Below are 25806 nucleotides of genomic sequence, written 5' to 3'. Positions count from 1 at the left end.
AACTCACTAGATGTATTGATTTAATTGCACTTAATTAATCAAGCAAAGCACATCTGTCATATTTAAACAAGTGCCAATGTGGAACTGAATGGGACTGTTCATGCTGCTGCAAACCACATATCTCCACACTGTGACTACTACCGCAACACTTGCTTGTCAATAAAAATTATTATACCTGAAACAACATACTAAAATTTCATAAAGAAGATAAGTTATTTAATTAATAAATAAATCAATAAATTTGAAAGTTATATAATTGCAGACTGTAGCATGAGGTCTTGCTTGTTGGGGTTTCTGTCCTGCACAATTCCTAAAGCCATTTAGCCCCAAAGAATCACACTGAAGTCTATATTAGATATAAACTAATTGCCCCATTAGCTCAGTCTTCGTATTAGCTCTTATAATGTATACCAGCCCATTATTCTAGTATATGTTAGCTACATGGCTCGGTACCTTTTTCAGAAGGACAGGTCACATCCTGCTTCTTTGGTGTCTGGACAGTACTGTGGGAAGAGCTTCCTTCTTCCCAGAATACTCTTGTGCTCATTGCACTGCCTGTACTTCCTATCTGGTTGTCCCACCTGTACGTCCTGCATTGGCACTCCAACATGGTAGACTGACTCCATGTGAAGCCTGGGAGGGCTTGAAGGGGAATTCTAGTCATAAATATAGAAATTAGCATAGCTGGTGGCATGCTGTAACTCTTTTGAGAGAGAGTCTCCTGACTCAGCAGGTGTACAAAACAAAAAAGAGTTGCATGGTTTTGAGACACAGCTTCCTGGGCTGTGCTGCCAGTACAAATTCCAGTTAGTAAGGATTTCAATGGAATTTTTGGGCCTGGGTGTTTTTGTGCCCACTCTGGGTAGGGAGGAAAGTATTTGAGATTATGCCCGTGGCTCAGCTCTTCCTGCCTGGGCAGACGGCAGGTTCAGGCTTGGGCAGGCAGGAAAGCATGGTAGCCACCGTACACAGAGATGTTTCCAGGATGTGCTGATGTGGGAAGGTCATTGCTTAATTAATAAAGAAGCTGCTTGGCCCTCATAGGTTAGAACATAGGTGGGTGGAGTAAACAGAAGAGAATGCTGGGAAGAAGAGGAAGTGAGCTTAGACGCCATGCTTCTGCTCTCCAGGGCAGATGTAATGAAGCAAGCCACCTGGTCAGACATGCTGAATCTTTCCTGGTAAGACTGGTGCTACACAGATTATTAGAGATGGGTTGATCAGGATATGAGAATTAGCCAGTAAGGGCTAGAGCTAATGGGCCAAGCAGTGTTTAAAAGAATGCAGTTTGTGTGTTGTCATTTTGGGGCATAAGCTAGCCAGGCGGCCGGGAGCTGGGTGACAAGAACGCAGCCCACAGCTCCCACAACAGAATGGTCCCCAACGTGTGGACAACTATATCCACAGAAAGCCTGAGAAAACTTGGGAAAGAATATAGAGTACAGCATGACTTCTTGGTAACAGCAATTTCTCGGTTCTGCTCTGTTTGCCAGAGGCAAGCAAGTGCTCTCGTTTAAGAGAGGCTTCCTGACTCAGTTTCAGCTGTGAAACCTTGCAACTCATTTAAGAGGTCCTGCCAAGAACACTTGAATGGTGTTGATGAAAAGCTGACTGCATGCTTGTTTGTTTTCAGCCGTAGCAGGAAAAAGTTGTGCTGTTTTAAAATACTGGATTTCTGAGCCATCCTGCCAGGGCAAACTCTGACTCAGGCAGGCAGTCTGAATGAGTGTGGTCTGTGAGCAGAATGCTGCAGCTTACTTGCTGGCAAGTACCTTGAAACGCCACAGAGTTGTAGCAATAAAAATGATTACAGCCGATACCTCTGCCGTGAGGCTGGAAAGCTAAAGAATGGGCTGGATCCAGCTGCCAAAGCCACGGCTTTAATCATACCTATATTACTTGGTAAATTAAAGACTCTTTGGTCACAAAAGAGACATATACAGTAAAAGAAAGATTCAAAGTCGAAGAAAATGTTTAAATGGTTTACTATGTGTTAAAAAATCTATGTAGGCTAAAGGTTAAAGTTCTTAAAAGTCAAAAAAAAAGGAGGAGAGTTGTTGGGTGTGGTAGTAAACACCTTTAATCCCAACACTTTGGAGGCAGAGGGAGATTGGCCTCTGTGACTTTGAGGTGTGGTAGCACATGCCTTTAATTTCAATGCCTGGGAGGCAGAGACAGAAAGATCTCTGAGAGTTCAAGACAGTCTGGTCTCCAGAGTTATTCCAGGACAAAGATATACAGAGAATATAAAATAAAAGTAAAAATAATGAAATAGAGGTTAAAATAAAGCCGCACAAAGATGGAAAATACAATGAGAATCTTGATACTATATACTATTATGCTCTGTTTGAATTGTTTGAATGCTGAGGAAGGAGCAAGAGATGCTAAAAGATATTTGTTTATAGATGCTGCTGAATGAATCCAACATAGATAATTTGAAAATACCTTGACTTCAGAATTTGGATCTAAGAATACGATACTTTGGAAAAGAGATTCTTCTTTTGTTTTCACAGAGGATGAGACCCTGTGTATTGCTTCTGTCCCAATATGGTATGATGGACCACGCCCTCCCGAAAGGTTGCTGTGAACACCTTCAAAAAATTACTTTGCTCAACTGCTGACTGAGATGAACCTAGCAGACAGGTTATCCCATAAAAGACCTGAATAACAGTGCCCCCATTCAGCAGGAAGCAGTTTGGAGAGAAATAACTGCACCCATATTCCCAAATACTGTTTATAAATGTTCTTTTATATTTAAAGGGGGATATGATATAGATTTGAATCATTTGCATCGGTATGGATTTGACTTTATCGATATAAATTTAAGGTGAATTTTGTTATATGTATATGTATTTCTGATCTTGATTAAGGTATTGTGATTGTGTAGTTCATGTAAAAATGTAATGTATATAGGTTGTTAATAGATAATCATCTATAATAGTCAAGTTTGTAGTCATGTTAGTTATATTTTCTAGATGTGCATGGATATATTTCAGATAGGGATTCATCATATTTTCAAAAGCTAGAGAATATGGCTTTTAAATGTTTTAATAATTTAGGGTTTTTCATGACAATGAGACACATCTGCTCCTGGCAGTACAAATCTACTTCAAGAAGAAAGAAGATGGGCATTGAAGAGACACCTTATTGAGTTTGATAGCCATTTGGGCAAGAAACTGCTCTTGCCTGGACTATTGTATAAACTGGACACAGAGAACCCGCAGAGAGAGAGGACTACTAAACTTGCCTAAAGGTGAGATGATCTTTTGGAGTTCCTGATTCATGAAGGAGTCTGTGAGACATTCTGCAGGACACAGAAGATAGTGACTGAACTGCCTTTGAAATTTCCTGCTTCATCGAAAATTCTGCTGGATACTATGGGCCTGAAGGCCGAAGATAGATGCCCCAATGGTACAGAAGAACTTTGGGTGACTGTCCAGGTAGAGAGATGTCTCTGTCATTTCTAGAGTTATGGATTTCTTGTTGGCTTAGGTAATATTATATCCTTCTGGAGTCTTTGATGGAGTTGAAGAATGGTTAGTTACAGTTATAGTTTTCCTTTGTTATGGCAAAAGATAAAATAGATGTAAATATTGTAACTGTGATTCTTGCTTGATAACTGTTTTGTTATATGTAATTTTGCTATGTTAAAGTGAAAGCCTTTCCTTTTTGTTTAAGAAGAAAAAGGGGAAATGATGTGGGAAGGTCATTGGTTAATTAATAAAGAAGCTGCTTGGCCCTCATAGGTTAGAACATAGGTGGGTGGAGTAAATAGAACAGAATGCTGGGAGGAAGAGGAAGTGAGCTTAGACACCATGCTTCTGCTCTCCAGGGCAGATGCAATGAAGCAAGCCACTAGGTCAGACATGCTGAATCTTTCCCGGTCAGACTGGTGCTACACAGATTATTAGAGATGGGTTGATCGGGATATGAGAATTAGCCAGTAAGGGCTAGAGCTAATGGGCCAAGCAGTGTTTAAAAGAATGCAGTTTGTGTGTTGTCATTTTGGGGCATAAGCTAGCCAGGCGGCTGGGAGCTGGGTGACAGGAACATAGCCCACAGCTCCTTCAACAATGTGCAGTGCTCTGAGTAGCAGATTTGGTTGTAATTCAGGTAAAAAGTGTTTATGTTCTGCACGTTCATTCTCAGAGTTAAAGTGCTGAGTTTGGCTCGTACCTGGCAGCCTCAGAGCTAGCAGAATGGTATGTCCACAATTTTAAAATTGGAGAGAGGTGGAGCCAACATCCAGAGCAGGTACAACCACACTGCTTAGCATTTTAAAAGCTCTTCAAGACAGTAGAGAATTACAAACAATGTAATAGGACAGATTCAGATATAAGCGACTTCTAAGTGGTTCACAATGTTGTATAAATGTACGTAGGCTTGAAAGAGAAAAGATAAAGAACACAGAGAGTAATAAAATAAAGTTGATGCTTTAAAAAAAGATAAAGTTTTTAAAGAGACAGAGTACAGATAGTCATAGATTAAAAGAAGTAAAGAAATATAAGCCACATAAAAATGGAAATTTCTCAGAGAGTCTGTATTATGTATATTATTATGTTTTCTTTAATTGTTTACTGTGAAGGAGCTAAGTACAGAGAGACATTTCATTGTTTGGGCTGCTAAGCTAAACCAGCATGGATATTATGAAAGTATTATAACTTCAGATTTGTGGACTAAGGATATGGTGCTTTGGAAAAAAGATTCTTTTGTTTTCACAGAGGATGAGACCCTGTGGATTCCTTCTAGACCATTATTGTATGATAGACCAGGCCTTCCTGAAAGGTTGCTGTGAACACCCTCAAAAAATTACTTTGCTCAACTGCTAACTGAGATGAACCTAGCACACATGATACACCATGAAAGACCTGATTTACAGCAAGCACCCCCATACAGCACGAAGCAGTTTGGAGAGAAAAAAAAAACATGCCCATATTCCTAAATATTGCTTATAAATGTTCATTTACATTTAAAGGCAGATGTAATATAGAGATGAATAACTTGCATTGGTATAAATCTTGATTTATTGACATAAATTTAAGGTCAATTTTGTTATATGTATAATTCTGCTCTTGATTAAGGTATTTTAATTGTGTAGTTCATTTAAAAATGCAATGTATAATTAGGAAATATAGGTTGTTAATGGATAATCATTGATAATAGTCGAGCTTGTAGTCATGTTAGATTTTATAGATGTGCATATATGTATATATATATATATGTATATATATATGTTTCAGATAGGTATTTTTCATATCTTTCAAAGACTACAGCATATGGCATTTGAATGTTTTAATAACTTAGGGATTTTCAGGACAACGAGACTCATCTGCTCCTGGCAGCACCAATCTACTTCAAGAGGAAGATGGGCACTGAAGAGTCTCCTTATGGAGTTGGTTAGCCATTTGGGCAAGAAACTGCTCTTGCCTGGAGTGATGCATGAACTGGACACAAAGAACCTGCAGAGAGAGGACTGCTGAACTTGCCTAAAGGTGAAATGATCCTTTGGGGTTTCTGTTTCATGAAAGAGTCTGCAAGACTTTCTGCAGGAAACAGCAGAAAGTGACTGAACTGTCTTTAAAATTTCCTGCATATGATGGATACTATTGGCCTGTAGGCTAAAGATTGATGTCCCAATGGTACAGAAGAACTTTGTGTGACTGTACAGGCAGCAAGATGTCTCTGTCATTTCTAGAGTTTTAGAAGTTGCTTACAATGCACTTTCTTTTTACTTAGGTACTATTATATCCTTCTGGAGTCTTTGATGGAGTTAAAGAATAGATAGATACTAATAGTTATAGTTTTCTTTAGTTATGATAAAAGATAAAATAGATAAGTATTGTAACTGTAATTCTTGCTTGATATCTTTTATATGTAATTTTACTAAGTTAAAGTGAAAGCCTTTCTTTTTTGTTTAAACAGTAAAGGGGAAATGGTGTAGGTGGTCCTTCTGTTTATATGTTGCTTTCATTGGTTAATCAATAAATAAACTGCTTGGCCTGATAGGGCAGAATTTATGTAGGCAGAGGACACAGAACTGAATTCTGGGAGGAGGAAAACAGAGAGTCAGAGAAAGCCACCATGGAGCTGCCAGGTCAAACATGCTGAACCTTTCCTGGTAAGCCTTGACATATAGATTATTAGAAATTGGTTAAATCAAGATGTGAGAGTTACCTAATAAGAGGATAGAGATAATGGGTCACCCCATGATTTAATTAATACAATTTCTGTGTGATTGTTTTGGGTGTAAGCTAGCCGGGTGGGACAGGATAAAGGACCTGTTCTCCTTTCAACAGCAGATAGTATCACCATCCAGGAATTTAATAACCTTTTTGCTTATACTATGGATGGTATTCTGCAATGGTTTTTCTGACATATCCATTTATTTGATATTAGGACTTAGCTTTGCCTTTCACATTATATCCTAAAAAAAAATGGTTTGATAACAGAGCCAAGAATCAGATACTTTAAAAAATAATAGTGTTTCACAGATTAAAAATGAACAACTGAAAATATTAATGCCATGAAAAATCAAAGATTATCTGAAAAAGAATACTATTGAAAAGGATAACATTAATTTGTCTGACAAAATTGAATCCATTTCAATGGGTGCTGAGAAATTATCTAATAGAATCAATGCTGTTGAATTTGACAATTAAATTCTGTTAAAGTTATGATAAGTTACTGGAGAGAGTATCTCTCAAGGAAGACAATCTCCATACCATCCAAATAATGTCCAAGGATGAGAAGTTATCCTTAATGGAAAAATTTCAAATCTTGGAATCATATGTGCAGAATGAGGACTAGTGGTTATTTGAGTAAATTAAATTATTAGAAATATTCACAGGTCAAAAGATTCAAGCTTTATAAGACAGTGGTAAAAAAATAGGAAATGATTAAGGAAATTATTAGGGCTGATGAACAGAGAGAGAAGGTATAAGAACAGGCTTTAGCATTTCTGGCTTTTGAAAATTCCATTTTAGAATGCAAAAAGATACTTGGAACTTTAAAGGGTATATAAGCATCAATGGATGAATAGATCCTGCGTACAATGAACATTGAGACATTTGACTATAACACTGAGGCTTGGGTTGAAGAAACAATATCCAAAGGTATGAGGAGACATCAAAATGACAAATGTTTTAATTCTGGTAGAACAGAACAACTGAGAAGAGATTGTAAACAAGGCACTCCTGGAAATAATGTCTCCTTTAGAAATGGTAAAAATAGAATGTCTCAATCTTCTATATTATGTAGAAGATGTGGCAAAGGTCAACATTGGAACAATGAATATAGATGTAAGAAAGGAAACAAGGCAACATGATACCATCAGGAAACTCCTTGGGGGGGGGGAACCTCTTACAGGCCCCTACCTCAAACATGGTCCAGTTATTTCCAATCACTTTGGCGAACATGTCTCACCAGGAAAATTAAAAAAAAAAACCAGTGCCTGATGAAAAAAAACCAACATACTTTTTAGATGATGGAATAAACCTGAAAGATAAATCAATGAATCAAAAATTCCAATAGAAAATAGGAAACACATAATTTGGCAGACTTCTATGAATGATCAAAGACCAAAGCTAAGAGTGAGTATAAATAACAATGCAATTAAGGGCTTACTGGACACAAGTATGGATGTGATTATTATTGTTCGAGAATCTCGACATCCAAAATGCCTTTTCAAGGGGCAGATGTTCAATTCCTAGGAATTGAAACCATAGCTCAAGTGAAGCAATTATGAGAAAGGTTGAACTCATAGGGACAGAAGGAAAGAGAGGAAAGCTGAGGCTGTATGAGACTAATACAGCAGTAAACTTATGGTGTTGTGACATGCTGCAGCACTGGAATATGATGATTAACATTCCTGCAGTCCCAGAAACTCAAAGGTCTCCAACCATTCAGTTTGTGCATGAACACAAAACAAATAGCAAATCTTCAGAGGTACCAGTGGTCCTACCTTTAAAACCATTAACTAGAAAACCAATATGGGTTAACAATGGACTTTAACAGAAGAGAAACTTCAGGCATTAGAACAGCTGCTACAGGGGCAAGTAGGTGCTCACCATATTGAAGAATCAACTAGCCCTTGGAATTCTCCTGCATTTGTTATTTTAAAAAATCAGGAAAATGAAGAATGGTATCAGATCTAAGTGCTGTCAACAAGTTAATCCAACCTATGGGCCCTATACAATCTGGAATTTCTTTGCCTTCCCTATTGCCTAAAGGAAGGCCCCTTATACTTACTGATTTAATATATTGTTTCTTCACTATACCCTTACAAGAAAAGTACAGAGAAAAAATTGCTTTCACAGTGCCTACTTATATAATTCTCAACCAACTAGGAAAGATCAATGAACCATCCTCCCATAGGGAATGCTCAATATCCCTACACTGTGCCAATATTTTGTAAGTCAGCCACTGGAAATAATATGAAAACAATTTCCTAGATCTATAATTTACCATTACATGGGTGATATTTTACTATCTGATTCAAATGCAGATATACTAGAAAGAATTTTTGAAGAAGTAAAAAAAAGTTTTGCCTAAGTGGGGATTATAAATTTCCCCTGAAAAAAATATAAAGAGGAGATTCTATCAATTACGTAGGTTATAAAATAGGTTTACAAAAAAATTACAACACATAAAGTACAAATTAGAAGAGACCGATTGTGAAGCCTTAATGACTGTCAAAGTTTCCTAGGAGACATTTCCAATCTATGACCCATCATTGGGATAATACCTGATCTAATAATTCATTCAAACAAACCTGAGATAGTGAAAAACACCTAGTCTCAGGGAATTAACAGGTGAAGCTGAGAAATAATTAACTTTGGTTGAAGAGAAATTACAGAAGGCACATATGGATCACATGGATTCAAATCTTAATTGCATTCAATTCATACTGCCTTATACAAATTCTCCTGAAGGAATTTTAATGCAGAATTTTCTTAAATGGACGTTTTTACCCATAACCAAAAAAAATTACGTGGAAAAGGTCTCTAAATTAATTATAGTAGAAAAATTGAGACTGCATCAACTAAATGGAATAGACCCAGCAGAGATTATAGTGCCTTTTACTACTAATGAAATTTAAAAAAAAATCTGGGAAGGCAATTAACCTGGCAAATAGCTAGTGCTATTTTTAAGAGAGATTAATAACAATTATCCAAAAAGAGATAGAATTAACTTCATAAATAAAACTACTTGGATCCTTCCCTGTATTGTAAGTGACACACCAATAACTGAAGCCTGTACTTTCTATACTGAGGCAAATAAAGAAAGGCAGGTTAATTAAGTAAGGTTTAAGTAAGGTGGAAAAACACCCTAATAATTCTGTTCAAAAGGCAGAAATATATGCTATTCTCATGGTACTAAGGAATTTTGAAAGAATCTTTCAATATAGTTACTGATTTACAATATGCAGAAAGAATTGTTTTTCATATTGAAACTGCTTAATTTATACCAGATGATCTGTGAAGAATTTTGAGCATGGGATAAAACCGGCATGGGATAAAACCAGACTTGCTGAACATAATGGACAATGAGGACTACTGAAAACTCAATAACAATGGCAATGGGTTTTTGATCCTACTGCATGTACTGGCTTTGTGGGAGCCTAGGCAGTTTGGATGTTCACCTTCCTAGACCTGGATGGAGGAGGGTTGTCCTTGGACTTCCCACAGGGCAGGCAACTCGGATTACTCTTAGGGATGATGAGGGAGGGGGACTTGATGGGGGATGGGGAGGGAAATGGGAGGTGGTGGCGGGGAGAAGGCAGAAATCTTTAATAAATAAATAAATAAATACAAAAAAAATTATACCAGATGATACAAAATTGACTTTATTGTTCATTCAGATTCAAGATATATTTAGGAATATGCATGGTCCCATATACATAACACACATCCCATCCCATTAAGGTCTATCAGGTCCTGTGCCAGGTCCTGTGGCTATGAAGATTATAATTAGATGTCCCTTTTGTTCTTTCTATAATGAAACACTGCAACCTACATGTAGTAACCTAAAGGGTATGCAAAGGAATTAAATCTGCCAGATGGATGTGTTCCACTTTGCAGATTTTGGAAAATTAAAATATGTGTACTACACCATTGACACTTATTAAGGTTTACAATGGGCAACTGCTTTGAGTTCAGAAAAGGCTAATTCGGTAATCACACATTTATTAAGAGCTATGGAGACCAAAGATATAACTGCATAAATAAAGACAGACAATGCTACAGCATATGTCTCTAAGAAATGAAACAGGTTTTTGCTTATTATAATATAAAGCATATTACAGGTATATCAAACAATCGTACAGGTCAGGAAGTTATTGAAAGATCAAAGTGAACTATAGAGAATATATTAAACAAACATAAAGGGAATGAAAATACCCCCAGAAATACATTCCACAATGCTTTATTAACTTTGGATTTTCTTAATTCTAATGAGAAATGAACAACAGGAGTAGAGAAACAATGGATAATAGAAAAAAATTATGAATGAAATTATTCAGTGTATTTCAATGAGGGGTTGACCTCACAATGGAAACCAGAAGATGTGCTATGTTGGGAAAGGGGTTTTGCTCTTGTTTCTACAGGAGATACCTGTATGGATGCCATCAAAATTTATAAAGATTTGGTTTGAAAAAAAGAAACCTCGAAAAAGAGAAATGACAGCTCATCCACAGAGGAGACAAACATACAGGTGATGAGGAAATCTCATAAGAGTTTGGGAAGGTTTCTGTTCTTATCTTTGCAGGAAAATTCTCACCTTCAAAATATCAAGAGACCATGGATATCTAGATTCCTAAAGGAGAAAAGACACTAACTATGTTGAAAAGATCACCAAGTGAAGAGAAATCTGACTTATAAGGACAGGTCAACTGCAGGGTAAAATTTCATTATCTGAATATGCATATATCTCTACTTAAAATTTAAAGCTAGCTTTGGAGCTGGATAATAGCTATCTTTATTAAATTAAAGCATGTTGCAAAAAGAAAAATTTAGAGTTTCTGACTCATGATAGGAGCCATCTTGTATGAAACAGAAAGAAGAAAAAATTTAGGAAAAATTTTACTTTTCTCCATAATAATTTTTGTCTCTGTCATACCTTTTTTTTGAATATATGTTTATATAAATAATGTTTAAGTTTTCCACAAAGAACAATACCTTTTCCTGTAGTAATCTTTGAAGTTTCCAGGAAGAAGACAGGACCCCACAACAATGATTCCATCTTCTTGATATGATGTTATGATGCTGATTAGTGTTACTTTAAGATCAATTTTGGGTACCATCTACTCAAAATGATTCTAACTTGATTAAATAAAATGGTGCATCTTCCTACAATGTTCTAGCCAGAATTTCAAATAAGAATTTTAGAAAAACATTACCAATGACTCAGAGACTTGTTGCAATTATACAAGACAGTAATTTTAAAATGTAGACATCATTTTACTATTAGAGAATCCTATACAAAAAAGACACCACTCTTATGACAGCTGGAAGTAATTCTAGAAGATGATGTTCCCTCTACCAATAAAGTTTGTAGTCAGGGTCAGAGACATCAATTAAGGGTTGATCGTAACTGACATGTGATCCAGTTTTGGGGTGTGAATTATGTAGACTCAGGGATCTTCTTTGAAAAAGAAAAGGTAAATTGGATGAAATAATGGATTAGTGTGATCTTATTCACAACAATAATAATAATAGTGAGTAATATAATGAATACTTGTGAACTATTATTTATAGACAATTTATATTGGTATAGATACCTATATATTGACATAACTTCAAATTATATCTGTTTTATAAAATATGCTCCTATTTATCTTTATATTTGTACACCAATGCAAAGTTATTTTTCTTATTATATGCATTCATGCTTTTATTTCTCCTTAAGATATTTTGTATATTGATACAATTTTAGGATATATTTATCATATTGCACTACATATTTCTACCTCTGATCAAATACTCATACATTGTTTACATTTTGAGGTTACTGTCCTCATTTGCTACACAGTTGTTTTAAGATTCTTTAATATTCTAATACAAAGTCTTAGTCTTTAAGATATATACGTATTAAGAATTATAGGTCAGTAGTCATCCATGTTTGTCATACTTATAGTTAGACTAATAAGGTTCTTTAGATGCATAGAGATTATATTCTGCATGGATAGGTAATCTTCAACCACTTCAAAGAGCTGTAGAATATAGCATTTAAATAACTTAGGGTTATTTATTTATTTATTTATTTATTTATTTTTACCTGAGACATGATTTCTCCAGGCAGAATCAATGTATTCCTGAGAGTATGTTGGACACTGAAGACACTCCACTTGGAGTTTGTTTTCTTTTTGGCAAAACTGATCTTTGAACAAGGAATTGCCCATGCTTTGAACATTGACAAATGCATGGTGTCTAGACAGGATAAACAGGATATAAGAAAAACGACTGCAAATCTTGCCAAGACAGGGTAAGATGGTTTTGAAAATTTGGTTGAATTTTAAAATGGTCTGTCAGTTACGCTAAACCTTAGCCAAAGTTGGTTGCTCCAACATTGCAAATGAGACTTTGGTTAATTGCCCAGTTGGTCAGTTTTCTCTGTCATTTATTGCACATTTTGGAAGTTGCTTGATTGAACTTCCTTTTTTCTCAAGTAATATTATTTCCCTTCTCAGATTGGGTTGAAGACTACACAGTCATAGTTACTTTCTTCTCATGGCTTAGCCAAACCATTTTTAATACAAGACTTAGACTTCTTAGAATAGGATAACTATTGAAATATTTAGCCTATGTTTATTCCTTGATATTGTTTATGCTGATTGTAATTCTAGGTTTTATACTTTATATTTATTAATATATAAATGTTGATATAACTTATTGTATAAAATTTTGTAATCAGCTTAGAACTCTCTTGAAAGAAAAGGGGGGGGGGTTGCTGTGGGACTTCCTTTCAGCCTTTAAGATAACAGCCCACTTAGGAAAGTTTTCTTGTATTATAAATGTAGACATAAAGCTTGAGTGCGCTCTTTCTCTCTCTCTCTCTTTCTCTCTCTCTCTCTCTCTCTCTCTCTCTCTCTCCTCTCTCTGGTGCTGGATTCAGTTCCTGTTCCCTGCTTGTGCAGAGGACTGTGATCTGTCAGTTTACCCCTCAATAAAGAACCTTTTATGATACTCAATTCTGAGATAGTATGGAACTACTTTATAGCATCCAGCTACAGAATACTGATTTTTTTAAGTTAAATTGTATAGAGACACTTAACTGAAAGTATTTATCAGCTGTAGAAATTCCTTAGTGTAATTTTTGGTTCATTTGTTTATACTATAATATCATCCACAAATAAATATTCTTCAACTTCTATTTCATTTTCACTCATTTGATCTCTTTCAGTTGTCTTCTTTCTCTATCTAAAATTTCAAGTACTATATTGAGTAGATATGAAGAAAAGGTACAACCATGTCTTTTTCCTGATTTTAGTGGAATTGTTTTCAGTTTTTCTTCATTTATTGTGATGATGATGATAATCTTGCTCTACTTCTTTTATGTATATTTGTACGTGATCCAAATCCACTTATTAATAATGTTATGGTTGTTCTAGAAATTGTCAAATATGTTACTAAAATGTTTTGTATTGTTTATTTCTATTCAGTTTAATGTTTATGTCCTTTATCCAGTTACACATAAACTATTATAAGAAATTATATTATTTCTATTTTTGTTATGAATAAATTATTTTGTTACTATTACTTGAGCATAAAGGAATTAAATGCTTCTATTTTACTACCATTATTTAAGGCTCTTTTTTTGCTATTATACTGATTATATATATATATATATGTTACTGTGTGCTATACATATTAATTTTTCTTTCTTTAAATTATTTATTTTAAAATGCATTATAAATATATTCTGCTGGAATAAAATTTGTTCAATTTGTTTTTAGTCTTAAAAAGTTTTTTGTAAGGAATGCAGGTTTTATTGTTAATACATTACTGTTTTATGTGGTGAGCCCTCTGAAACACACACACACTCACAACTCAGAACTAAGAAAACTTTTATTGTTTCTTTTTTACTTTCTTTTTATTTGTTCAATGTGTCTTCCAAATCATGTATCTTTAACTCATTCATTTCTCCAGCCCCTCAATCTGACCTTGTAACCACTCCACAAAATAAAACAAAATTTAAGACCAAGAAAGAAAAAGGAAAATAATAAAAATCTCTTCACAATGTGACAAAGTGTGTCATGTAGTAAACCCCTTTGTTGATTTAAATTTACTTGTAAGTTTTCATTGCAAAGAGATTTTATTGGTCTAGTACTATGGCTCTGGTATCTATTACAATATCAATATTAGGCCCTCACTACTGCTCTTCTTGGATATTCTGTTGTTACCCTGTGTTGTAGAGATCCCACGGCTTTGAGTCTTTGAGTAAGGTCCCTTCACATAATACAGCAGATCATAGATAGTATGGGTCTTGGGACAGGTCAACTTAAAGCCCTGATTCTGGGCCTGGACAGTTGTAGGGTTGGTCACCTCACCAATGATTCCTGTCCTCACAATCAGGATGAGCATTTTAGCACTGCCCTGGTTAATTCAGCCTTAGCATCAAAAAGCATGGGCAGAGGTCAAATCTCCTGCCTTCTTTCCTTCAGTTTTCTTACACTGCAAACATTAGTGCCAGCTCTCCTATATTGCCCAGGATAGGTACAGAGACCAATCTCCCTAGCCTTACAGTTGCTCAGGGGCAAAGACAGTTCTCCCGCTCCCATGTACATAGGTTCAGACTCTCTCCTTGTATAAGACATCGATGGGGTAATAGGGTGCTTATCTCTCATCTTCCCATGCCACCATATGTTAGAAGAGTAATAGGGACAACCAAGTCCACTCACAACTTTGGAGCTAGTCACCCACACCTCTGATAGCAATGCCAGTTTGGCTGTGATGCCTAGGCAAGAAACAGTGTTAGTTTTCTCAAGTGATGCACGTGGGGAATGTTAACTCTGTCATCTCCTGCACATTGTTAGGGGCAAGGGATAAGAGGGGGCATGTCTCTCCCATCTGCACCACCACATGACAGATGAGTAGTTGGATACCTCTTCCAAACTTAAAGATTCAGGCCTGAATAACGCACACCTATGCCAATAGAGCTGATTCTATTGTGTTGCCCAGGTGAGGTGCAGGGCCTGCTCACCCTAGTGTGGCAGCTCATGCAGGGCAGGAAAATCTCTCCTGCTCTTGCAACCTCAGAAACAGTTCACCCACTTGCCCCAGACATTTATGGGTGCCAGGGGACATTTCTGCCTCCTACCTATGCCACCACAAGACAGATGAGTAATGGGAACAACTGCCTCTTGCTCACTATTTTTGAGCTGACTCACCCACACCTCTGAAAGTAGGGTTGGTTCCACTGTGTTGCTCAGATAAGGCACAAGGCTTGCTCTTCTTAGTGTGGCTACAGGTGGGGGACCATGTACAGCTGTTTTGTTTTTGTGACTTCAGGGCCTGCTCTGCCACCTGCCCAAGGCATTTACAGATGAAGATAAATGGCATCTATTTCATGTCTGTGCCATCATACAGCAAATAAGGTGTGGAGCTAGGTCTCCCATGCTCACCACTTCAGGGCTGGCTCACCCACACCTCCACCAAAAGGGTTGACTCTATGTTATTGTCCCGAAGAATTAAAGGTCCATTCTCCTGAGTGTTGCAGCTGTTTAGAGGCGGAGACAACTCTCCTACTCTTATGAACTCACAGCCAGTTTTCTTACCTAAGTCACTTATTGAATGGCAGGAGAGAGAAAACATCTTTCCTTGGCAACAGTTTTTATTTCTTTTTGACTTCAGGAAGATGACTTTCCAGGTTACAGACTTTTATGGTGGTAGGATTTTCTTATTCTCAAACATTAAGCATTTTTCTCACTCACTTTTTGTTTATATAGTTTCAGAATGAATACAAGCAAATATCAACACTTACTCTGGAGCTACCATTTTCAAAGAGAGCACTGGCATCTATAAACAATATTGTATGTAATTTATCATTGTAAATGGAACAGTGAAATTCAATGAATTCAAGGTTGATATTTTCAAACATGCTATTTTAGTAATTGGACAAGTTTGCAACATAATTAGCCCGGAACAAAGAAATTCTATATATTGATTTTTATGTTTTACAAAAATTAACTTAAGCCTTTTGTGTATATCTAAATGTAAAATGCAAAACTATACAATTTTCAAAGGAAAATGTGGGGAAATTATACAAAATTTGACTTTGGCAATGACTATTGAATGCAATACCAAAAGCAAAATCATTAATAGAATGAACAAATCCAAATTACTGTGAAAGGAATAAAAATATTAATAGGAAATTATAAGATAAATGTCTCATAAATTAAAACTTTAAATGTATGTATTTATAAATATATATGAAAACATATATATATGTGAAACTATCAATATCTCCAAATATCTCATCAGAAAATATATATCATATGAATATATGAATAGAAATTGAGGACACAAAATGATGATAAGCTTTGTATCTCTTTATAAAACTATAAATTATTCAAATAAATATGTAATATATAACTAATAGAAAGGGAAATACCAAAATAGTGGCACTATACAATCTGACAATTATAGAACATGACATGAATTCTTATTTTTTACATAAGAATTTATATTTTAAAAATGCAAATTCACTCCTAAAGTATATTACAAAACAAAATTTACTGAATTACATAACAATCTGGTCACTAATATTTGTTCTAATGATATAAACAAGTATATATGGAGAAGATGATGCCCCACTTAAATGTTTATTATTGATATGAGCATGGTCAATCCCTCAGATTCATTTTAATTAAAAGACATTATCTAGGTAAGGCTCAAAGAAATGACAAAACCTACACCTGATCTGAGTACAAATGTTGATAACGCATTGAAAATATTGCTTATATCTTCCTTTTCTTGGATGATTGCAACCTAAGACTGCTCCTCTAGAAAGACTAAACAGCTATCTCCTCATTAAGCTGTATAAAAAAACCAAGTTGTAGTGTATCTCTTAAAGTCAGAAGTAACACTTATAAACACTCACCTACATGCCTTTCCCAACTTGAGCTGGAAAAGAACAACAATGAACATGCCAAAGTAGACAAAGTGGGTGGGGAAAAGATCGTATGTCTCAGCCCTACACAAGGAACTATAGGCAACTGAGCAAAGCTGGAAGAAGGAGAGGAAGTCTTCCCCAGGGAAGAACCTAAAATCTTGGTGCAAACTGCCAAATGGTCAGACCGGAAAATGCACAAGTTATATGCTATAGACTGAGCAAACACACACACACACAAACACACAAAAAGCACATGCACACATGCATAGTGTGTATACTCCTTACAGTTGTATAACTGTATCTAAATACATATATTTGCAATAAATTTGAAAGGGAGGCAATGCATTTGAAAGAGAGAAGGCTGGTTTATATTGGAGGGTTTGAAAAAAAAGGAAGGAAGGGGAGAAATATGGTTATATTATAATCTCAAAAACAAAACAGAATCCATGGATCTGTAGAAAATGGGCCCTAAGACAAAACTACTCCTATTACTCTAAGAAATGAGCACATTGTTCAATTGTTCTCTTGGTATTTATCTTTATATCAGTAAATTATCACCTAACTCAGCACCTGTCAGAGGAGCTTCTTTTTGCAGAAGATTGAAAAAGTAACACAGAGATGCAGACTATGAATGTGGTATTATTCAAACCTCAAAGTTACATCAATACCACACTCCTTGTTCCTAAGACTTGGGGAATCTCAAGAATGTGGAAATGGAAAAATGCTGAGAGATAGAGGTGGTGGATAAGTATAGTGCAACATTATTTCTGAGCAATAGTTATACCTGCCATCTACAACTGCATGCTTAAGACCTTTGGAAAATCAGATCTGACAAAATTCCAGCACATTTGTAGGAAAGGATCAAAACATTGTGCTGCTCACCTACATGAATTTCTAGTCACAAATTCTGACTTGTGGGAGGACAATAACTTTTTTGTAGCAACTTCACTTGGGATATAAGGAAATACGTATGTCACAAGAGATGGTCCTAAACCTGTGCATATACTGAAGCACTAAGTGGACTCAATGGGTTTCACAAAAGTAGCACATGAAATTGGGAGGAAAGTGTAATAGTGATGGTAGGAATTCGAAGGGCACAAATGAATATGGATTTAATTAAAGCATATGTGAAATTCTCAAATAAAAAAAGCAAAACTTATTTACAAACAATTGGTATATGATTACATGCTGTAGGGATGGCTCAGTCATTAAAGGCTAGACACACTACCAAAAATATAAGAGTTCAGAGGGTGTATATGATTACATTGAATAATTTTGAAATTAAGTTTTATTTTTGAAAATGTTATTCATAAGTGATAACATGTTAAGCTGACATGATAAATTTTATTTGCACATTTTTTTATTTAAGTGTTGATAAATAACATTCTATTTTGCTGAAATTTATACTATTTCTCTACAATTTCTGCATAACATCTTTCTTGTGCCTTTCTTTTCTGGAAGCAAACTATGTATACCTATATAAATACATAGTTTTTTATTATTCCTTAGTATAATTATTATTACTTAGCATAATAAAAATACATATTATGCACATTTTGCATTGTATTCATTGTTAAATTTCAATGTGTTTTCTCATTTTCTAAAATAAGGTATATAATATTGATGTTATTTTACCAATGTTACCAATAACATCCATTTTGACATTCACAATTAATGTATTTTAGTCTTATCTTGATAGCTCAATAACTGAGGCAGGGCAATAGCACAAACACAAGTAAACAAGGCAAACTCAAAACGAATAAGCAAAATTGGACAAAACAATTTGGTCCTGGTAGTGGACCAAAACAATGGTATCTATTGACATGCACTCCTAGATAATCACATGTTAGCTGTTACCACCAGTTTCAAAAGAATCAACTAGAAATGTTACTGCAGAAGTTTAATTTCCCTAACCCTATAAAATTTCCTGACCCTTTTACAATAAAGAGCTTCTGCATTAGAATCTCTTCGAGACTATGTTATTGTCTCTGACCACAGGACATGGGAATTGCATAACAAGCAGTAGCAAAAAGCCCACAACAAATGTGACCCACAATGGACCTTATTCTTTTGCTTGCTTTTTGAGTCCGTCTTACCTTTTATGAGGCATTTTTCTTTCTTGTTTGCTTCCCCCAGTGCTGTCCCTGTCCTGACTTTCTGCCAGCAAATTGAGTTTGCTCCTTCTGTTTTTTTTTTGTTGTTGTTGTTGAGTTGACCCCTATTCTAATTTTCAAAGCCCTTGGTGAGTTGGGTTTTCTTTCCTACGACTACATTTCCTTTTCTTTTTTTATAATTTTTATATTATTATTAAAAATTTCTTCCTCCTCCCCACCTCCCATTTCCCTCCCCTTTCCCCCACTCCCCTCCCCCTCCCTCTCCAGTCCAAAGAGCAGTTAGGTTTCCCTGCCCTGTGGGAAGTCCAAGGTCCCCCCCTCCATCCAGGTCCAGGAAGGTGCGCATCTAAACAGACTAGGCTCCCTCAAAGCCAGTAAATGCAGTAGGATCAAAACCCAGTGCCATTGTCCTTGGCTTCCCAGTCAGCCCTCATTGTCCGCCACGTTCAGAGAGTCCGGTTTGATCCCATGCTTTTTCAATTCAAGAAGAGCTGGCCTTGGTGAGCTCTCATAAGATCAGCCCCACCGGCTCAGTAGGTGGGCGCACCCCTCGCAGTCCTGACTTTGTTGCTCATGTTCTCCCTCCTTCTGCTCCTCATTTGGACCTTGGGAGCTCAGTCCATTGCTCCAATGTGGGTCTCTGTCTCTATCTCCATCCATCGCCAGATGAAGCTTCTATGGTGATATGCAAGATATTTATCAGTACGGCTATAGGAAAGGGCCATTTCAGGCTCCTTCTCAGCTGCCCAAGGAACTAGCTGGGGATATCTCCATGGATACCTGGGAACCCCTCTAGAGTCAAGTCTCTTGTCAACCCTAAAATGGCTCCCTTAATTAAGATATCTTCTTCCCTGCTACCATAGCCAGCCTTCCTTCATCTCAACCATCCCATTCCCCCAGGGCCTCCCCATCCTCCCCTCCTCACTTTTCTCTCTCCATCTCCCCTTACCCCCACTTCTTTTCTTAACCCCGCTTATCTTCCTGGTTAGGAATTCTTAGTCATGAATCAGTTGGTCCTAATACATCCACATAAGGGCTGAGCACCCAGAAAGTAGAACCAATAAAGAATACTCCAACAGGTCATTTTTGCCCAGAGACACTATGTGATCGATCATATGGCCATGGCTTAATAAACAACAGAAGTCTCCCACTATAAGAAGCACACTTGTTCTGTGAACACTACTTTCCCTTCAGTCCTTATCACAGCAGACTCCCTTGTGGCCTGAAAGCAACTGATGACTTTTTCCCAGGTCTACTCTGGGATTGTCTGAAGGCTCTTTGTTGTAAGAGGCTGATTGTTTGTTCCCAGCTGCTAATTCCTGAAACAATCACACAAAAAACATATTATTTGCAATACTGTTTGGCTAATAGCTTAAGTGTATTGCTTGCTAGCTCTTACAACTAGAATGAACCCTTCTCCATTATTTTAAATTTTACCAAAAGGCTCATGGCCTACTGACAAGGTTCCAGCTGACAGCTTCCGTCTGTCTATGGTGGAGGCTACATGGCTTCTCTTCACTCTGCCTTCTTTCTCCTATCATTTAGTTTAGTTTTCCTCACCTAGCTCTACTCTTTTGCCATATCTCAGGCAAAGACAATTTCTTTACTAACAAATGATATTCACAACATATGTAGGGGAATCCCACATTACCTGCCTTTTTCTGTTTAAATATGAAGGAAGGTTTTCACTTTAACATAGAAAGATTACATGTAACAAAACAGGTATCAAGCAAGAATTACAGTTACAATATTTATATCTACTTAATTTATTATCATAACTAAGAAAAACTATAACTATCTATTCTTCAACTCTATCAAAGTTTCCAGAAGGATATAATGTTACCTAAGTAAACAGAAAGTGCATTATAAATAACTTCCAAAACTCTAGAATTGACAGAGGCATCATGCTACCTGGACAGTCAACTAAAGTTTTTCTGCATTGTTGGGGCATCCGTCTTCAGCCTACAGACCCATAGTATCCAGCACACTTATCCATGAAGCAGAAGATTTGAAGATTTGTTCTGTCTTGTAATGGCAAAGTCCATCAGTTGCTTTCTTCTGTGTCCTGCAGAATGTCTGGCAGATTCTTTCACGCATCATTAACCCTGAAAGACAATCTCACCTTTAGGCAAGTTCAGCAGTCATTTCTTTGTGAGTCCTGAATGTCCACTTCACAAAGCATACCATCAAACAATTCAGGCAATGTTGTATTAAGAGTGGTGGGGCTGCGTCCCCTGCACCCGGCTGCCCGCATGGCTTATGCCCCAAAATAATTACACGGAAACTGTATTCTTTTGAACACTGCCTGGCCCATTAGTTCCAGCCTCTTATTGGCTAGCTCTTACATATTGATCTAACCCATTTCTAATATTCTGTGTAGCACCATGAGCTGGCTTACCAGGAAAGATCTTAACCTGCGTCTGTCTGGAGTGGGAGAATCATGGCGACTCCTGACTCAGCTTCTTTCTCCCAGCATTCTCTTCTGTTTACTCCACCCACCTAAGGTTTGGCCTATCAAATGGGCTAAGGCAGTTTTCTTTATTAGTTAACCAATGAAAGCAACAGATAAAATACAAGAACCACCTCCATCAAGGCAAGAGCAGTTTTTTGCCCTAGTGGCTAGTTAACTCCATAAGGAAACTCTTTGGCGCCCATCATCCTCTTGAAGTAGCTTGGTGCTGTCAGGAGAAGATGTGTCTCACTGTCACGAAAAGTTCTATGTTCTTAAAACATTTTAAATGTCATATTATGAAGGTCTCTGAAAGATTTAAAGAATGCCTATCTAACTGAAATATATCTCTATATATCTAGGAAACATAACTTACATGACTGCAAGATGGACTATTATAGATGATTACCTATTAACCTATATTTCTTAATTATACATTACATTTTTAGATGTGCTGCACACACATTACCTTAATCAAGAGCTGAAATACACATATAACAAAATTAACCTTAAATTTTTATCAATAAACCAAGATCCATACCAATGCAAATCTCTTTAGCATATCCCTCTTTCAATGTAAACAAACATTTGTAAACAAAATTTGGGAATTTTGGCATAGCTCTCTCCAAACTACTTCCTGCTGTATATTGGGAGAAGTGTTTTGGGGAATGTTCATGTTGACCTTTCCAGGGGTCTTGGTTCATAAAATCACATTAGTCTGGAAGAAATCCATAGGGTCTCATCTCTGTGGAAACAAAGAACTTCTTTTCCAAAGCAACATATCCTTAGACCCATATTTTGAAATAAGGCACCTTTAAGATATATATGTTGGTTTAGCTTAGCAGCCAATACAATGAAATTTCTCTCTGTACTTACGTCCTTCACAGTCAAAAAAATCAAATAAAACATAATAATAGACACAATACAAACTCTCTTTGTATATTCCATCTTTATGTGGCTTAAGTTTTCTTACTCTATTACTTTTTTTCTACAGGTTTAACATTAATTTTATGATCTTTATTGCTTTAACCTATTACAACAGCTCATTTCCTTTATGGGGAGTTGTGACCACTCTTCACAGTGTCACATCCTCTCCTAGTCTCTCTTCTCAACTAATCCAGTTATGTGACCACCTATTAAAGGCCATTAGGGTAGTAGCTGGCCTCTTAATTCACAGAAAGGCTTTGGCAATTCTACTGTGGTTGAATCCCCTTTCCCTTCTAGGATTGGAATGTGCTCCTCAAATGGCAACTATTTTCACTGAAGTTGGCAGAAGTTCTGTAAATCTCATGCAAGGACTGCTGCCCTTGATCTTGCCCTCCATTTTTACCTCTACCTTGGCTCCCACCCATAATATGCAGAGCCTGGAGCAGAAAGCAGTATTTTCTTAAAGCTTTACTGAGCAGCTACTCCTGCAGCACTTTAAAGTTGAGGAGGCCCAGGCCTTGGGCACTCTCCCCAACTTTCTTGGCTCCATTGAGTCCTGGTGTGGAGATTATATCACCACATGACTTGTATCTTGAGAGGTGCCCAAAGGGTGCTCCCCTGGCTGTTTTGGGCCCATCACTATCTTCTGAGGATGTAGCTGGTCCCCTTCCCTCCTCAGACACTTCTTCCTCTACAAGTTCCTCAAAGTCCAAGCTCAAAAAATATTTTTCCCTCCATTTAGTGAGATGCTCAGTCACAGATTCTGTATGAGGCTTCCTGCAGTGATGAGAGATCATTGAGGCTTCTGGGCCTCTGGAGACCACATCACACCCTCCAGTCCTGGGTAGAAACAACAACTGCAACTCCTCTGATATTGTTGGGACAGGTTGTATCAGATTGGCTAGTGATGGCACATTTTTTCGAAAGAGATGGACTTACCTTTATGAGAGGATGAGACTGATTTGTGGAGTGGGAACCTTGAAAGACCTATGGTACATAGAAAAGAGCCCTTCAGTTTTGTGGAGTCTGAAGAAGCTGGCCCTGACCCAGTAGGAGTGGGTCATGGAGAAAGGGAGTCTGAACTGAATTCAGGGACTGGAGGGGAGCATCAGTGGCAGAAGTTTTGCCTGTTGCTCCAAAGTGAAGGAGGAGGAGGAAAAAGTCACTTGGAGTTCTTCGTACCACACAAAGCATCCTGCCCCGATTCAGCATTCCCTGTTCTAATATCATTGATATCCACATAGACCTAAGAGGTGCCTGACAGGGAAAACATATTTTTTATTAAGGTAGACATCCCTTCAGAGCACATTCTGGAGACAACTGATGCACTTCATGTAAAGGCCTAGGTGTATGACATCCAGAAGGGACTAAGCCCAGGACTCTATTATCATTCCCCATCCCATTACCTTTTCTCTGGATCCTGGGACCTTTTTTTCTCACAAAGGATAACACAGACAGCCATACATTGCCCCAACTGAATCATTCAGAGATTCTGTCCAGCCAAGATCTTCTGCTAGGACCCAGCAAGAGTTAAGACTGCCTGTTGCATAGAGTTTATAGTGGCCTTTCTGATCATCCATCAGCATCCTCCCCTACTTCTGTCTCAATTGCTGTATCCTACATTGACTAAATGTAAGTGCTTCCTCTGGAATTGCCCCCTCACATTCCCATTGAGAAGAGAGCCCCAGCAGGGATAATTTATTCCTCCCTAACCTCTTACCCTCCTGGTGATATTTCACAGGCAGCCCCTGGGTTATTCCTCTTCCAAGGGAGTCAGAAGCCCTGAGGGGTATTAGCCCCTCTCCAGATATCCTGGGTTCCAAGACTCAAGACTGCGCAGTTAGTGATGGAAGGAGGCACTAGATCCCATGTTGTCTTCCTCATATGTTACAGTGAGACATGTTGAATGTGTCCTCACTTTCAACTTCCAGGCTAAGGTGAAGCATCTGTACTTATCACTGAATGAGGATGGTCAGTGCTAGGTCCAACATCTGTGCTTCCAGTACATTTTCTATATGCTTGAGCACTTATGGGTGCATCCTATCTCTGTGGAGTCTGGATGCTCCAGTGTTGTTGTCCTTGTCAGATATGTGCCCTACTAGAAGCAGCAGATCCAGGAGCAAGCTGGGAGTCATGCAGAGGTGTACAAGGGTGACTGATGCGACCCTGATTGTCCTTATTTTGAACAAATACTCAGACAATGGGTCATATAATTTCAAACCCATTATGATTGGTATTCTACGTTAAGGCTGTTCTTGACCCCACAGTTTTTCTACAATTGCACTCTGCTTAGGGTAATGCATCAGAGACTCAAGCATGTGCAAATGTGCAATTTGGACTTAATATTACTCTGAACATGCTTACTGGCCATCGATAAATACACTGCTCATATCTCAAATTCTATGATTGGACTATATGCCTGTTTCCAAAAAGTGTCCAACCTAGGCTTCAAGACCCTCAAACTTTGTATGCCCCAGGATAGTGTATGCTATTTTCACAACCATGTCCAAAAATCGTTCGAACTATTTCCCAAATTTTTGACCCATGTCACCAATGCTCTTGAGAAGTATGTCCCATCTAGTCTTACCAAGGATATCCTTATTAAACAGCTAACCTGGTAGAGGTCCAACACTGTCCCAATAATGCCATTGCACTTGTTAGAAATGAAAATATTCATAAGTAGGTCTTAGCTGCCCATGATATTGACACACAGAATGAACTCATTTACATACTTTACAGCTTCCTTCAATGCCTTGGTTAATGCCAAATTTGATAAGAATGATAATTCTTCCCCACCAGACCATACTTGCTGGAAATGTGGACACTCTGATCACTTACATAGGGATTGTCCAAGGGATCATCCAAAGGGCTATCATTGGACACAAGACTGTAGAAAAGCCCAACTGGTTCTGATATGATGGCATAAAGGCTTCATACTCCTGGTTCATGAAGGTAAATGGTTTACCTTGGTTTACAGTTGTTACTGTGAACTGGGTCTCATGCACTAGGTAGATTGCTTTGATATAAGAAGCAATGTAGTTATAATTTAAAAAGATGGATTACCCCAATATTTTTTTTCTCTCTGCTGAGGTTGCTGGAACTGCAACAGAACCAACCTTAGTAGAGATTTTGGTGTCTTTTTGAGATAGATTAAAAGCATTGTGGAACACCTTTAGGTCCCTTTCCAGAGCCAAGGTGACAGCAGGG

General features: G+C 37.3%; 1 pseudogene; it reads left to right on the top strand.

Annotated features, from left to right (window-relative positions):
• The window catches only part of LOC130868372 (SH2B adapter protein 1-like), a 152952-nt pseudogene extending 128140 nt beyond the window's left edge, over window positions 1–24812 (top strand).
• The last annotated feature ends 994 nt before the right edge of the window (window positions 24813–25806 follow it).

The sequence above is a fragment of the Chionomys nivalis genome, chromosome X (genome assembly GCF_950005125.1).
Source record: "Chionomys nivalis chromosome X, mChiNiv1.1, whole genome shotgun sequence".
NCBI classification, from domain to species: domain Eukaryota; kingdom Metazoa; phylum Chordata; class Mammalia; order Rodentia; family Cricetidae; genus Chionomys; species Chionomys nivalis.
Note: the sequence above shows the minus strand (reverse complement) of the source record. Positions and strands in the feature narration are given on the sequence as shown.